The following is a 14,933-nucleotide window of genomic DNA, read 5'->3' as shown; positions in this document are numbered from 1 at the left end:
CGCGGGTGCTCGTGTAAAGGGGGTTAAGTCAATATTACTCACTTTTCAGGAGAGCAAAAACAAAGTTTGAACCTATCTCATAAATCAGGATATAAATATTTCTACACGAAAACTGGCTGTAAATGTCCAAATGTATGTTTACTTGGCTTATGAAACATTCATTCATGGTGTTCATCAAATGGTGCGAGGTAATTAATTAATATTATTGTGTAATCACCGACATAACCCCTTTAGCACAAAAAAGCTGTAACTTAACCCATTTGGTTCAATCATTTTATTGAGAAAATTAGCAGTATATAATAACGAGAGATCAATGTTTGAATTATTTAAACTGACTGAATGCTACAACAATATAAATATTAAGTAAAAGTGCCAATAATAACTTTAATTTGATAATTACTGAAAATATTTCTATAGTTTATTTTGATCTTTTCACGACAAATGTGTTCTTTTTCTTTGATGGAATGAATGATGATTAAGAATAATACAACAATTTAATTATAAAGTAGAACATATCAATAATACTAACGTGACAACATTTAGGATTCTTGTATTTCATCTTCATCCGGAAGGACATCTGGTAAATCTTGTGTTTTGAGATTTTGATAATATCCCCAAAATATCTTGAGGCTGTAAGAAAGAAGATCTTGGAAATCCTCTTTCTTCTCTTTACTTATGCTCGGAGGCCCATAATGTATGGGAAATCGTATGGGTTCAGTGATTTCACAGCCTCTAAGGCAGTAGCTCACTTCCTTAAAAGGAGTCTCTTCATTCAAATCAGTTTTTTTTTTCACCAGGTAGTTCCTCCCGTGTTAATAACGAAACCAACGTACCTCTTTCCACACAAATTTTTCACCTTCAGAATTCTTCTTTCCTGCCTGTAGCACTGTATCATGGAGGGCTACAAAATCATAGAAATGCGATTGTTGCATCTCTGTCACTTTGAATGGTGTGTTCTTTCCGCACATTCTATCTAGCTGATACCAGCCATGACGGTGGTATATTTGGAACATACTTGTATTCTTTTTTCCCTCAATAACTGAGTGGTCTGAGTCACATCCCAAGTGGGTGTGACCCAGAACCAGAAATTTTGTGGTCAATCTGTTTTATTTTGCTGGTTTCCATTGTTATGAGTGCAAAAACCATAGCCACCATATCTGTTTTTATTTTGACTTCCTGCTTTATAGGAATAGAGAACGGCCTTTTCTAATCTGTTGCTGTCATTTGAAGACAAATATTTGTATAAACATGAGGCAATTTGATTTGCACCCTCTTCTGGCTACAGCTTCGTGCCACATAAAACATTGAGGCTAACCTATGTTACAATCATGAATTGTCAAATTATATGTCCATAATTGCCTTTTACTTGACTCTCAACAGGCATTGCTGCAGGTTGAAAACTACAGTTTCCTTGTTTTGACTCTCTTTTCTTGACTTCTCTTTGTCAGCTGCTTTGGATAGGTACGTTTTGATACCATCTTCTTGATGTATTCTCAGAGGATCTTTGATTATGAGCTTTTGATCTTCTGGAGCTACCGCCAGCTGCATTTGAAACTTGCCACACTTGGCACGTATATCTGTATTTGGTATTTTTATTGCATTATTCTGTGGGTGAAATATTTCTTCATACTTGGGACGACCAACAGGATTGATTTTTGGTTGTCCTTGATATTCCTCGCACAGTTTCTTCAATGTATAGTAGGAAGGTAGAAATTTCTTCTCTGAATCCCTCCTTGTGTAATGACTCTGATATTTTGTAACAGAGTAAATATGCTGATAAACTCTCGCAATAGCACCCTCAGACTACTTATTTGAAGGAGGGTGTAGTACTCTGTAGTTAGGAGAAGTTATTCCAGATATTGAGGCTCCCATTTTATGAAGATTCATTTCCAAGAACTTTTTAGACTCCCCTAAATTTTTAGGAACACGTTTTGCAGATAGGCTCTAATTTATTATCTATTTGCAGGTGGTGGGCCTAATCATGTCACATACCTAAACTTTTATTTATTTGGAGATAGAGTCTTCTCTTTGCAGTGATTGTTTCTTTGAATCGTACAAGTCCACACACATATTCGACCCTTTTATCATAGAACTGCAATCCCTATACTCCCGGAACATTTTCTTCCTTGTATCGTCCTTAAAACGAGACGAACACTTCATTCTACATTCACTCAAAGATTTGCATTCCCTTGAAGGAACAATTTTCCATTTCTCCGTAACATATTCTACACCCGTGTTCCCTTTTCTCTTACTATCTTCTCTTGTTTTTCTAGTATTTCTTCAGGAGCTTTTCGTTTCATCCGGGCAAGCTGGACTACAGTTTCCTCAATCAAGTCATCAGATTGTTTATTTCCATCTATGCGTTCGTCATTACAAACTACTGGCACATGTGAAATATTACCACGTACTGATGGAGCTTCTTCTGAGTCACTAGAAGACATGTCCATATCAGTCTTGTGGTATAAAATCAGGATCAATATTCGAATCTAGAAATTCTTCGGGTACATTAGGTGGAGGGCTGCTACCTGAATGTGGAAAGGTTAACAAATGGGAGTTGTTACTTGAAAGAGAACAATATTCATTACTTTTTAATTGGTTATTTAAGGACGCGGCATCAACTACGAGATTATTTAACTTCGATGTAATTTTTATTACGCCATGATGTTTGGTGTAGTAAGTCCGATGAATCGCCATGGATTGTCCAACATTCGCTTTACAGGAGGAGAAAACCTTGGTAATACCTAACCACATTGCAAACATATTGTAACATCTACTACAGTTTTAATTTTCTCCTGTCGCCAATCATATCTCTGTGCATTATGTGGACATGTCAATCAGTTAAAGGGGATAAGTCAACATAACCTCCCATACAAATAAAATTCCGCGGTACAAACAGAGTCAAGTGAACTTAACCCCCTTCACACATTAACGTCTGACTTGCAAAAAGAGATATGTAAACTTGTCTCATTTGGCACAGAACATAATCCCTTTGTCACAAAATATGGAGCACTACAACTCCGTCATCGATGGAAGAATCACATAACCCCTTTAACACAAGGTAGAAGTAATCGTGGGAACTTGAACTCTGTACTTATCTCATTTTAGCCAATTTCGGACTTAACCCCCTTTACACGAGCACCCGCGAAATATTCCTTTACTTCACTAATCACTTGCAATGTTAGTATAACTCTTGCCCTGATAATTGTTTTGTGAAGAAAAATGCACATGGTATATTATCGGCGCGCCAGCCAGAGTAACGACCGGCAGATCAAAGAAAAAGTTAACAACAACCTGTCGATTGCATACTGTTCTAAAGCGATGTTGTCGCGTCTTTTTCAAACTGCAGGACATACAAACGAGAAACACGACTACTTTATAACTAATAATAATAATAATAATAATAATAATAATAATAATAATAATAATAATAATAATAATACTTTCATGCTATCTAACTACATTAATCAAATAAATATATAAATTACAGTTATTAATTACCTGACATCCTAGCTCTCATCTGAACTGCTTCCTTCACTGTCACTGTCACCTACGCTTATAATGAACTAGTCTCTGTCGTTTTCAGAGTCGCGAACAATATATTGACGTTCTATTTCTCTTGTCCTGTTAACACACTTTGTCCACAATTGCGAATTTATAAGTTCAACACATTCTCGTATAGTTCTGCATACACTGTCACTACGTGATGGAGTCACATTTCGTTTTCGAACTTCATGTTTTAAGCGCGCCCAAATAGGCCTAAGTTCAAGAGCATTTAAATTACAGTGGTATGGGGGGGCAACCGCAAACCCTCATGGCCGAAATCTCTTGCAATTTTGTCAATGACAAACTTTCTACTGATATTAGCTTCGTTTATAACTTCAAGCAATACATATATAGTGGGGAATGGATTACGTACTTCTAGTGCACCATGAAGCTAATAATATCATCCTTTCTTGTGGATCTATTTGGCAGCCTAAACTGTAGCCTGGAATGATAAGCAGCGTTATCCGTTACAATTATACATGGAGGGCTTGTTGGAAGATTTTTCATTAATTTGGTTGTAAACCAGTCCTCGAAAATTTCAGAATTCATTTCATCATGTGAATCTGCTTTGGAATCACCTATATTTCTAGCTGAAAGCAACAAACAATTTGGAACCCAGCCGTCACTACTATCTGCGTGCAAAACCATAATTCGTTTCCCGCGAGATACAGGGCACTGAAGGCACATGAGCAACTCCCATCATTCCAACCTCTTTTGGGACATCATGGGTGTCATACCATGTCTCGTCCAAAAATATAATTTTATGGCCTGCCGATCTTTTGGAACGAAGTGTGTTCAAATATTTGTACCTCCACGTTACTATTCTCGATGACTCCATTATCACGCGTCTTTTGTTAAGAATTCGGAACCTGAATCATAACTTTTTCAATAATTCTCTCAGTGTTGTTTCTTTGTAGGGGAATTCACACGTGTGTTGAAGTTCTATGAATATTTCACTAACTGTTGCCGACTGTCCATTTTTTAAAAAATCATACACCGTTCGACGAATCAGATCGTAGGAGAAGTTATCAGCTTTTTCAAATTTCTGTTTTTTATTTTTACATTTTTTGGGTGTTTTAGGACCTCTTTCTACAACTCTGCCTAACGGCTTGCCTACTCAATCCAACAGCAATTGCGGTCTCTGTAATCGGTCCCTTGCCCAATTTATTACTTTTGACGTAGGCTCACATATTACAAATTATTTTCTGAGACTGATTATACATTTGCTACCAGTAATTGCCTTACTTCTACTAGTTGAAGAAGCATACGCATTTACATTACTTTCGACTTCATCATCGCCTTCTCACGGCCTCCACATCTTAAATATTAACACCAACTTACTAAACTGAACGAAACATTTGTTATTAAACATGGCAATCTTGGTTCTTACTCCACGTGGACTTGATATGTACACGTCAAAATTCAATCCTGGATTGCCATTGGCGGCAACAGTTTTTTGTAGAATATGATTGGAGCGGTGGGACTCAAATAACCACAATCAGAAGCGACAAACAATGACTTATAAATATCAAAGCCTCGCCGGTCTTTACTCGGGCTAGCGCGGCGGTTTTACGATAGCTGGTTGAGAGCCCCCTTAAAACAAAACACAAGACTCGATTAGCCATTACTTCTTTCTTGAGAATATCAAGTATTTCATCCTCATTTCTTTGTGCTTCTGTTGTTTCCTTATAGCCAAAAAAAGTATCAAGCTTGCGATCGTATATTATCTTGGGGTTGATTGCAGCCTCGTCTACAATAAGTGATGAAAAACGCTCAACTACAGTGAGGTTTTTTGCCTCTAAGACCAACCTTTCTTTAATCAAAGGAGTGACACCAGACGAGCAATCAGTAGGGCCAGAATATCTAGTGAGTGTTCTCTTAGAAGGCAGTTTACAAAAATCTCTTGATCGTATATGGGAATAACCTTTAGGAGATATGTATTGCAGTATTATGCATTCTCTGATTGTCTCACTATTCCACCTTGGTATTCTTTTTCGATGATTAAGCAGCTGATCTAGGATAAATTTTGCATGAATACTGCCTTCATCTGCCTCTTTCTTTACATTTTCCAGTTCCTTATGTAACGGATCTCTTTCAATTAGTTGGAGTTTTTCGGTTGTTTTCGTTATCTCATCTTGCTTCTCTTGTAACACCCGATTAAGTCGTGTAATTTTCACACGCAATCTGTTAATAGTTCTTTTTTAGCTCGTCAATGTTGGCAGCGTCTGTTTGCGTGGCTTTATGGTCATTTTGAACTGGCAAGAAGGAAATGTCATTAACTGATGTTGAGCCACTCGGGACATCTTGTTCAAATAGTGAAAAACCAATATTACTAAAAGATTTGCGTTTCTTTGGTGGAGGGAGATTAGTTTTAGTAATCGTTCGTCTTGGTCTTTTGATATTTGTCACTTTATACCTAGGATAATGATGGAATATTGTTGGCACAGCATTTGGTTTTAATCGTCTAAATTTTCCAATATTAGAATAATTTTCTTCCTTGAAATGTAAACTACAAACGACTGAAGATGGGGAGTTGCTGTTTGGAACGAAGTCTTGGCGTGAAATCACTTAAAGCCATTTTTCGCATCTTTCTCTATCACTCGGAAATTCGTGGAATGATATTGTTGCTCCACTCTTTTTTCTATTCGTAGTACACAATGGTACACAACAATTCGTCATTTTGAATCACATCATAATAAACTCACTTACCAGTAGAAAGAAGCACAATATTTTAGTATAATCGCACAAGGGTATACCCGCACAAGAAACCATACACACACATTCCTCGGCGAACCTTGGCAGCTAATGCCATCTGGCGGAAATTTCATATTTTCTCGATTACAGCTTTAACACAGGGATCAACATGAATTGTCAAGGCCGGTAAGGAAGAAGCAAAGCGAGTATCAAGTCGGCCGTAATCAACCCTGTGGCCTGTGCCGTGTCTGCCGCTTGGGCGCTAGTGTCGCGAATCTTGGCAAAAAAAAGGTGTTGAAGTTGCGCGACTGTATGTATTAGACTGTGGTTTCAACCGTATAAATTAAGTCTGGTTCAGACGGTGCGTGTTTCTGTGCAAAGACGTTATAGTGTGTTTCTATAGGTTCGTTCCAACAGCAGTCAGGAACCGTCCGTAACCATCGTGAGCATGCGCAGTACAGAAAAAGCGTTCCAACACAAACTGAACCAGTCCTGAACCGGAAACATGTACTGCAGTCGGGCGTTCCAACAAGCTTTTGACACGAGTTCGGAACGGTCAGAAATAGTCCGTGGATTGAGGCATGTACGGAAGAGTACGTAAGACGCGCATGCGCATAAGCTCACCAACGTCTCCTGGATACTGAAGAAAGACAAGATCGACTGTTCACATCATTGAGGTTAAAGATGAAAAGTGACAGTACAGACGAATAATAAAACTAGAGATTTAATTTAAATTTTCGCCAAAAAGAAAGGGAATGGAAACTATGTGGGTATTGAAATAGTTAATTACATTTTCAACATGCAGCTTTGTTTAAGAGTATAATAAATAACGTAAATACATTAATAATAAAAAAGAACTATTTTTAGATGAGAGTCCCCCAGTACACGACATTGAATTAACGGAATTCTTGCCTTCCATATTTTTTGTCATCTTTTTGTAGAAAATGATCGAAATTCTATTTTCTGCAATTAGAATTAGCTGCAAAACGATAATAATAAGCATACCGTTCTTAGCAAAGATGATCACAGTTATAGCATCTCTGGATTTAGTACATAACGATCTGCGAAAGCGTTCCAACAGCGACCAGTCCAGTTTCAATCCCATAGCAGATGCTCAACTAGCGCATGCGCATAAAATGGTACAGAAACCGTACATGAACTGATCCATGAACCGCTTGTTGGAACGAACCTTATGATGGATGCCAAGGTGTCTGCGCGGATAGGTAGCCTGCGTGCTCACTGGCTAGATCCCGTGTTGCCTACGGTGATGGTAATTGTTCACACGGAGCTGGCTCTTTTCACAGTTCAAATTGGAAAATCATCTGCTGCTTCATCTGTTGCCAACACTCATGGTCAAAAAGAAACTAAACCGTGAGTGGAAAACAACTAAAGTCCAAAATTAACAGTAGTAAATGTCGTAATAAAGTAATTAAGCCATAAGTGGAAAACAGCTAAAGTCCGATATTTAATTGTTTTTTCTTAGAAACTGAAGAATATAGAAAAAACAGGTTTTGTTGGAAAACAACGAACATGGCGACATGGTTTCAGTAGTGATATTATATGATCACCTTTGGTTTCCAGCCTGCAAATCCAAAGACGTTTTATAGTTTAACCACAGTCTAGACTGTGGTTTAACCATCACGAAAAATAGCAAGGAACCTACCCTCGAAATCCAGCACGCTAGCCATCCAAGGAGCCACCAGAGCGCATTACTTCCGGCGAGTGACCACGCAGGCTACCCATCCGCGCAGCCATCTTGGAATCCATCACAGAAACACGCACCGTCTGAACCGGGCTTTAGTTGGAATGCATAAACAGTAACATATGATTCTCTAAAATGTAGTGTAATTCCATTAATAAAATTTAATACAATGATTATGAGCCACTTCAGACAATTCACTCGCGAGTTAACGTGTAATATTATTTATGGTGTAAAAATTACGTTGTTCGTATGTGTAATACCTGCCTTTATTTCGATTAAATATTGTGAAATTCTTTTACATTCATTTATGCACGATTCAATAACTTTCAGTTGCACCGCACAGATATTTAGACATGTTGAAATTATAGGTTATGTTTACTGTACCAATTGCCCCTTTCTGTCTAAATTTAGTGATCTCCAATACCTTGCCATTCATATGGAAATTATAGATTGTGTTTACTATATTTAATTTATATTCCTAAATTCGCAATTATATATTATAATTAAGCATAATGTCATGTATGATACCATGCACATTCAGTTTGTATTTTAATACTACAATTGAGTACTGAATTATTGTATTTATCTACTATTTAAGAGACGAAGTAACACAATAATTGTACGTACACTAATTTCATAGGAGTGGTATGGTAAATTTTTTGTCTAAAATTAAGGAAGGTAGATGTGCTAAATTGAAATCACAATATAAATTCGTTTTTATTAAACCTCAAAATAGCTTCCATTCTAAACTTAAAATGTTGACACGACAGATTATGTTAACATGTAAAATTCTCTTCACATTAAAATAACACAGTTTTGTAATTATTTCTGCAACATATTATGCAACAAGAAGTAAACGGAACTTATGGACACATTACACTAAATAAATCTTAGCAATGATATGCAATAAAGTTATATTTCACTGAGTTCCATATACTGAAATAGAAAACTCGAACATATGGTACATTAAGGTTTGGATCGAAAAGGCATTGACTGTGCCGTATTTCGCATTGTTGTGAAAAGTTGTGTAAACTGTTAAATGTTCGTTATCGGTTGTAATAACTGTAGTAGTAGTAGTAGTAGTAATTTATTCACCATAAAGATCTTTACAAATCATGGCTTCGTCAATCTTATTTCTAAGTCTTAGGGTGGAATTCATAGTCGTCACTTATAAAATGAGTGAACCCTTAAGTAATAAGTGTTTGCTTATAATAAGGGAACCCTTAAGTCAATTCCGAATTCATAGACAACACTTATTTTCACGTAATGAGTGCTCACTTACAGCCATAGACAAATAACAGATAGATATGCATCTCAATGCTAAAACAATGCCAACATAGGCTGCCAGGACGACCGTAGAGCCATCTGTAGTCTTTTGTAAACAAAACGGTAACAGCATGTTTACCACCCATCTCTACTGCTGTGTCGGTAACTACGTTCACTACTATACCAAGCATTCTATTTACTAGTACAGAATGAATTATTTCTTTTAAAACATTTCACTTTTGGTGGAAATGTTTGAATGCAAATTTTATTTTTTTTTATTGTATAATATACAATATTGCATATATATCTTGTAAAAGGCGAAGGTCCATTTGAAAAAAAAAATCACTACAATGTACAGAACTATTTATATTGCATTTTGATTATAATTTTATCCTCCTTTCCCAGCCCACCTGCCTGTAACAACAATCAATAGTTCTCAGCTTGGTATTTCAGTTTGGGAAGGAATGGAAAGGGAACTTTTAGGGATTTAAATTTCCTTCTACATTTTTAAGCTAGCGACTTAATTTCTGTATTCAGGAACCTCTTGTTATTAGTATTAATGTCCGTAAGTTCCAGCAGTACCAGGTGAAAACTTTAGAGTTTATTATTATTTTATTTTCACCTATTTTAAAACATCTATTCCTACAAAATATGTTACTGGTCTGACAAAAAATGGACATGCGTATGTCTATGATACATATAATTTAACAGCAGATCCATAATTTGAATTTCGAATGCAGAGAGTTAAAAATCTTTAATTCAATTTTTGTCTGACTAAATATTTCACATATTAATTTTGAAAATATTTACTTTACCCAAAAAAAGTCTCAGCAGTTTTGTTAACCATACTTGTCAGAATATGCTGTAAAAATGTCAACTTTTTAGCATGAAATCTGTTGAAGCTTATATTATTTGAATTAGGAAATGGAGTAAAAGTAAAATGCGAGAATGACTACCATCACAAAAATCTATTTGTAATTGTGAAACTAAACTAAACCATGAATTTTGAGAAAGATGATGGTTATAAACTTGCCCCACATAAAAATGAAAAGTCACGGATAATTTTAATTCTGCAAATTGCATTTTTCTCGAAACCTAACCAAAATTTCACTCATCTCCCTCCACACATCCATACTACCCTCATATTTCACACAGCCGCCTCCTACTCTACAGCACAATATGGATCGGACAGAGCAAGCGTAGTTACAAATGAACACAATAGACACAATAATGTTCCAGAAATATTTATTTGTAAAGTAACATAAAAGAATGTTGAAGAAGCACAAAGAACACAAAATATATTGTACAGGTATTATTACTAAATTATCAAAATATAAGGAACAACTCTCAGTGATCATTATTACTATTATTATGCATTCGTCTGGCTTTTAAAAGCCACTTTATTCATGGACTAACAGGGCACACTCTGTGAGTCAAACATTTACATACTACAATTCTTTTACATTTACATACTTCTATTAATATCAGAATACACAGTACATTGTCGATTACACAGATCAATTAGGGATTACATTGCTAGATAATTGATTTACCTATGTATGAATTGGTATTTATATATACGAGGTAGAGTGGAAAGTAACGCACAATAATTATTTTCTGCATTGGTATTCCAGCTGGGATGTTCACATTTCACCGAGATATTGTTTGAAGTTTTCGCTACAGACACAATTTCTTTGCATGTGCAGCTCTAGCAAGAGAAGCATGAACTACGCAACAAAGATGGCGCGCATGTTACTGTCGTCAACTTGTGAAGAGCAGCAAAGTGTTGTGCGATTTCTATTGGCTAAAGGAGTGAAATTCAAAGGGACATGTGTGGCATGTACAGGGAAGACTGTATGAACCTTAGCAATATCTCCAGGTAGTGCTCATTCTTCAGCCTTTTTCCAATATTCTAAATGTTTGCTGGTACTGCTAAGTCTACAGCGCAGATCCTTACCATGTTGAGGATATACTGTGACTCCATTGAAACTGTCGAACAGGGTATCAACCTCAGTGACAAAAGCAGATGTGTATATCGACCTATCTTCCAGGAGTCCTGAAACATTAAACATCAAGAGCATAAATTGTAAAGTTGGGTTATACTGTAAGTATATGCCAATCAATGGTGGATTTAAAAATAGCCAACAAGGGCCATAACCTAAAGCAGCAAATTTCTTCTCTCTCTATTCAAATTAATTTACTCTCATATAACCACACTTTATGCAACTGGTCATAACAGAGAACAACGAAAACTATTAATAAGGTAGCCATAGTTCAAAATCAAAGACAAAGCAAGTTGCAACATTTCTCCACACTGTTTAAGGGCAGTCATGAGCATGTGGAATCTACAACTAACATTTTTTATCACTAACTACCATAATATTGAAGTGAAGTCAAAATCTTATGGATTCTAATTAATGGCACTTCATTACATTTACATTACTAGTTTGGTGTTAGAAATTCTTTTAAACCGATAAATTTTCCAAGACCTTGCTGAAACACTACTGATACCAATGTTTCCAAATTTTATCACTCATGAAATAGGTTCAAACCTATATGAAATTCTAGAATCATTTTGGTGAATATTTAGCAATGTAATAATTGTGTTCTTAGGAAAATATTTGGGGCTAAGAGGGATGAAGTTACACGAAAATGGAGAAAGTTACACAACGCAGACCTGCACGCATTGTATTCTTCACCTGACATAATTAGGAACATTAAATCCAGACGTTTGAGATGGGCAGGGCATGTAGCACATATGAGCGAATCCAGAAATGCATATAGTGTGTTAGTTGGGAGGCCGGAGGGAAAGAGACCTTTGCGGAGGCCGAGATGTGGATGGGAGGATAATATTAAAATGGATTTGAGGGAGATGGGATATGATGATAGAGACTGGATTAATTTTGTTCAGGATAGGGACCGATGGCGGGCTTATGTGAGGGCGGCAATGAACCAGCAGGTTCCTTAAAAGCCATTTGTAAGTAAAAATTGTTTAAATTCGTATACTATGCAAGTGTTCAAGATTATAAACCATTTTAACACATTTTTCTCAGCAAAGTACAATGTTTATTGTGAGGAAATGAGATATTTATGTCGAAGAATGTTTATTTATGTGCTACTTCTGTAATTTCACTAGAAAACAAACTGATACAATGATATGCTATATGAAAACAGTAATATATGTCTGGTGTTGGTGGGACTGGAATGTGTTCTTTGGCAAAGGAGGAGGGACACAGGCCTGTGGACTTTCTTTGATAGGTTTTTGAGGGTTGTAGGAATTTGAGGTCTTTTTGAGGAGACAATTGGGTAAGTTCATTTTCTGGTAAAAGTCGTATAGTTGATAGAATGGATGAAGGATAAGAAAGTTGTGCGGATGAAGGGTAATTCGACTGTGAGTCTGAATGTGCGCTTGTGATTGATCCATCCAAAGATGGAACTGCCGACCAGTTGAGACCTTTTCTCTCTTTTGTTTTAAAATCAGTCTCTGAAAAGTGACGACTGCATACTACTCTGTTGAACAGTGTCGTAGCAGTATGTTCGGTATAGGTTACACCATACTTTCTGCTCAATGTACAGCCCTGTAAAATGTAGAAGTATTAATTAGAATTACCAGTAAATAGAATAGGCCTACTCTAGTATCATACAACCTTGGGTCTATTATATATTCTGGGGCATTTAAGAACTACGAATTTTATGATACTGTTCGAAACTCTAAGCTCGTATATCATACAGATCGAGTCTCTTTCTAGGTCTATGATTATGTAACTAGCAAAATATGCAATTAGGTAGTTACTTTGTAGAATTTCTAGGCATTTTTGACAATGCCGGCTTTGTTTTCAACAACAATTTGTGAAACGGAAGTAGTCACAAGTTTGTACATGCAAATGCAAAAAGACTGTTGCGCATTCTCAGATACTTTCATTTCAAGTAGGGTTGTCTAGTGACAGTACTAAATAAGAACCTTTTCTTTTGATCCATTTTTATATTTAATATGGTATTTTTCCTGAAAAGCTACACCAAAAGAGACACAGTTTCCTCTTGTTTCACTGGATTCTGTGTGATTTATATAGTCATAAACATGTGATTTTAGTTTCCAAGCACAAATAATTTCAAAATAAAAATCCTATAACATCTCTTTATACTTATGTATTGTTGTAGCTCCTCCCGTATTTGTTACAATGTTACTAATTTATTACCAACATAACATATGAGAGGCCAGACTTAATTAGGTTACTAGGGAAATTGTCTATTTCTCTAGTATTGCGTTCTTAAACTCTCTAGTGTTATACTTGTAAGAAGTGGAGAGACGGGCTATAACAATGCATTAGAATATACCGTACAGGTAAGCATTAAACGATTTTTATGCTGAAAGTATTTGTGGCTGCAAAATAAAACCACGTGTTTTACATTATACTGTATAAATCTCACAGAAACCTGTGAAGCAATAGAAGATTGCACTTTATTTGGTGTAGCTGATCTGGGCAACTACTATTGATATTGTTATTATCACAAAACATGTTTGACTACTGCAATATTGCACAGCTAATCACGTGCTTAAATGTTAGGTTAGGTTTTAGCATATAAAAATGGACTCGCCTAAAAAAACATTGCTGTATTACTCTCTGTAGTTACAAATACAAGAGTAATTTAAAGGAATATAGATTAAGTAATCAATATTACTAACCTCAACACTTTTCGGGAAGTGGAAAAATGGTAAGTCCGAATCCCTTCTATTTGACCCCAGACAACCAGGCACAGAGCAAGTTTTTACCCAGGTTTTCTGGGACATGCTGGAATGACAGACAATACTACAGTAATTTTTCTTACATCCCTAATAAGTAATTAAATAAATACATATTATGTTAATCAATTAAGTTAATTAAACATATTATGTGTTTAATTCTTGCATTGTTTGCTTGAAACGTATCAATCATGTCACCTCACAATCACAATGTGTTAAAACTACATCACAATAATTATTCACTTATATTTATAATTTCAGCAAATAAATCTCCATTTGTAAAATAATAAGTACTAAATATCACCTCCTTTTCAGAATAGCATAGGTGAACACATGTAACACACGTTAACAAAAGACACGAATACATAAATAACACAAAAAGTGCTCATTATGTTTCATTTATAATCTCAGATCTCCACTGCAAAATAAGTACGTAAATATCATCTTACCTCAATAGAAGAATAGAGATGGGTAAAAAATAACACAACAGTTATTTTGGAACTGTTCCGGTCTCGGAACTGTTGCAAAAATGAACAGTAGGTCGGAACCTCCTGTTCCGAAATAACAGTGTTCCGACTCCGAGCTGCTCACTTGCCCAGCTGTTGCGGGCTCGCAGTACCGCGTTGCACAGGGTATGTTCCGACTCTCTCGGAACTGTTGCAAAAATGAACAGTAGGTCGGGACCTCCTGTTCCGAAATAACAGTGTTCCGACTCCGAGCTGCTCACTTGCCCAGCTGTTGCGGGCTCGCAGTACCGCGTTGCACAAGGTATGTTCCGACTCCGAGATAACAGTCGGAACGTCGGAGCTTGTTCCGATGAACCGACAGCTGCAGTTACACTGTTCTCGTTGTTCTTTATGTTATACTTGGAACTTCGTTGGATGAAGTTGGTACTTGAAACTCTCACGTGGTTGGAGGGGGGCGCATGGAAATTGAAATCCTTGCGGTGGCGCGAACTTTAATATCAACATTTGTAAGACTGGCCAA

At 36.4% G+C, this 14,933-nt stretch overlaps 1 long non-coding RNA gene across 1 annotated transcript; it reads right to left on the bottom strand.

Annotated features, from left to right (window-relative positions):
• Positions 1-10,436: 10,436 nt before the first annotated feature.
• LOC138693316 (uncharacterized) lies at positions 10,437-14,359 on the bottom strand. The gene is made up of 2 exons (XR_011330280.1): positions 13,890-14,359; positions 10,437-11,261 (listed from the first exon to the last, which is right to left on the bottom strand). It is a non-coding gene; the product is annotated as an uncharacterized lncRNA (long non-coding RNA).
• Positions 14,360-14,933: the final 574 nt, after the last annotated feature.

The sequence above is a fragment of the Periplaneta americana genome, chromosome 17 (assembly GCF_040183065.1).
Source record: "Periplaneta americana isolate PAMFEO1 chromosome 17, P.americana_PAMFEO1_priV1, whole genome shotgun sequence".
In the NCBI taxonomy this organism is placed as follows: Eukaryota; Metazoa; Arthropoda; class Insecta; order Blattodea; family Blattidae; genus Periplaneta; species Periplaneta americana.
The sequence above is the reverse complement of the archived record's forward strand: the minus strand, read 5'-3'. Positions and strand labels throughout refer to the sequence as shown.